The sequence below is a fragment of the Rhincodon typus genome, chromosome 29, assembly GCF_021869965.1.
Source record: "Rhincodon typus isolate 14 chromosome 29, sRhiTyp1.1, whole genome shotgun sequence".
NCBI classification, from domain to species: domain Eukaryota; kingdom Metazoa; phylum Chordata; class Chondrichthyes; order Orectolobiformes; family Rhincodontidae; genus Rhincodon; species Rhincodon typus.
Genome location: NC_063360.1, coordinates 12,285,998 through 12,288,935, shown reverse-complemented (window position 1 = coordinate 12,288,935; position 2,938 = coordinate 12,285,998).

Sequence of the window (2,938 nt, the reverse complement as noted above, 5' to 3'; positions counted from 1 at the left end):
TGACCTTAGAGTAGAACAATGACATCTTGCCAAGTTTGATTCCTTATCCCCATGATTTAGTTTAAAATCCACTCTACTTATGCAGCTGGTAAAATCACTGACCTCAGCTGGATCAGGTGGAGTCTATTCCATCAGTATAGATTACACTTTCCTAGTGCCCACAAACCAGAAACCACTTCTCTTGCATCTGTCTTTGAACCACACATTCATCCCTCTAATTTTCCCTATGCTGATTTGTAGGTATCTGAGGTAATAATCCAGAGATTGTATGTTTGAGGTTTTGCTTGATTGGAAGCCTAGCACCTCATAGTGATTGTTCAAAACAACCTTTGTTCTGCCCTAGTCAGTACCTACATGGACTACAATGACTGGATCTTCTTCCATCTCAAGTACCTCTTCAGCCTAAGCAGGTATTTTGAACCCCGGCACTGGGTAAGTAACAATAGCCATCTGGATTCAAGCACTTTCTGCAAGAGAACAGCATCAGTCCCTCTTGACTATACTGTCCCTGGTTGTCACTTTTGCCCATTCCTAATTGCTTGGTGGGCATTGCTACAGGTCTGGAGTAATGTGTCAGCCAGACCAGGTAAGGATGGCAGATTTTTTCCCTTAAGGCTATTAGTGAGTCAGATTTTTGCTTAATGACATTGTATACATGTACTTATTCCAGATTTTTTTTATTAAGTTCAAACTTCACCAATTGTAATGGTGGGATTTGATCCCATGTTCCCAGAACATTGGCCTAAGATTCTGGAATGATCTTCCCCTCACCTTCCTTTTTCCCTCTATTCCTCCTTTTTCCCTTCCCTCACTTGAATTGCTTCCTGTAGCTCATCCAACATACAGCCCCCACTCACCCAACAGAGAGAATGTCAAATCACTAGGACATTTGCAAAGGCTGGGGCTCTCGCCCTCTAGAGACCCTTAACTATCTCGCTCTCAGTTGCCCTCTCTTGTCCCTGAAAACCTATCAAATCAAATGACCCAATCTTGAGGTGTGACTATCTCCTGATACAAAGAATCCAAATAACTTTCTTCCTCCCTGTTGTGTCACATTATCTGTAGCCTCCAGCTCTTAAATTGAACCCAAACTGCTCAAAGTTAAAACACTTTTCTATGACTCTGATTTACTGTTAACATGTTGTCCTGCTCCAAACAGTCATCCAGGAATTCCCAAAGATGGCAGCTGTGCCACATCAGCCAGCTCCATCCTTAATGTTTTCTAATTATCTTCATAAGTAGTTCATATATTTTATTAACTTGACCACCAGTTGCTGTATTATTATGAATCTTGGGAATAGATTTTTTTCTTAATCATTTACCAGATACTAACTGAATAATTAGCTTCTCCTGTAGCAGAATAGGAATCAATTCCTGGATGTTAAAAAAGTCAAGAGCACAGCAAAGTGTACTGCTTTTCTTTTTCCCCCAAATCACCGAACTCCAGCATTATTATAAGTCACACTTTAAACGATCACTGAGGTTCATTGTGACGACTACAGATTATGACACCTTTGGGGAAGGTGAGTAAGACTGTGTTAGAATTTCTGACTCCCACAAAAAGGAGATATGGCATGAGATAGAATAGTCTCAAATAAAAACAGAAATTGCTGGAGAAACGCAGCATGTCCTGCAGCGTCGGTGGAGAGGAAGCAAAGTTAACATTTCAAGTCCAGTGACCGTTCTTCAGACCTGACAGTAGCTAGGAAAAGTAGTATTTTATGCTGGTGGTGGAGTGGGGGGATGCTGGCATATAGGCGGAGATGGTGCCCAGAGAAAGAAAGTTAGGTAGGTGAAAGACTGAGTAAGCCAAGGAAGGAAAAAAGCTGATAACGGGGACAGTGACTGGGTGAAAATGAGCTGCCAGTGCTGAAAGCAGCCCTTGAACTCTCCAAAACTGTTTATACTCTTGACCCAAGGTGGCTCTTCTAATCAATTAACAGGAACTGTTTCCAGGAGGCACTGCAACCTTGGCTCAGTGGTTAGCACTACTGCCTTGCAGCACCAGGGACCTGGGTTCAATTCTAGCTTTGGGTGACTGTCTGTGTGGGTTTCCTCTGGGTGCTCCAGTGTCCTCCCACAGTCCAAAAGATGTGCAGGTTACGTGGATTGGTTGTGTTAAGTTGTCCATAGTGTTCAGGAATGTGTAGGTTAGGTAGGTTAATTTTCAGAAACACAGTGATAGGGTAGTGGATGAGTCTGGGTGGGATGCTTTTCAGAGAGATGGTGTAGACTTGTTGGGCCAAATGGCTGTATGTATACTGTATGGATTGCATTCTACAATAATTTACTAATGGCTAATTGGCAAGAGGGTGAGTGATTGATAGGGAAAGGGGTGGAGTGTGTAGCTGTATAATAGAGGGCAGCACGAACAGTGTTTGACAGGTGAAGGCCTGATGTGGAGATGCCCCTGTTGGACTCGGGTGGACAAGGTCAGAAGTCACACGACACTAGGTTATAGTCAGGTGCAGTCATCTGATGAAGGAGCAGTGCCTAGAAAGCTTGTGATTTCAAGTTAACCTGGTGGACTGTAACCAGTTCCGAGGAAGGGTCACCGGACCTGAGACATTAGCTGTTTTTTTCCTTCACAGATGCTGCCAGACCTGCTGAGCTTTTCCAGAAACTTTTTTTGTTCCTGATTTACAGCATTTGCAGTTCTTTCGGTTTTTGTTTGGACTGTAACCTGCTGCGGTGTGACTTTCGACCGGGAGGGGGTGGGGCTGTGAGTGATTGACGGGGAAGGGACAGGGCTTCGTGAGATGGAAGGGGAAAAGGGCGGGGCAGTGTGTGACTGACAGGGAAAAGGGCGGGGCAGTGTGTGACTGACAGAGAAAAGGGGCGGGACCATGAGTGACTGACGGAAAAGGGGCGGGACCGCGTGTGACCGACAGGGGAAGGGGCGGGACCGCGAGTGACTGACTGGGGGAAGGGGCGGGAC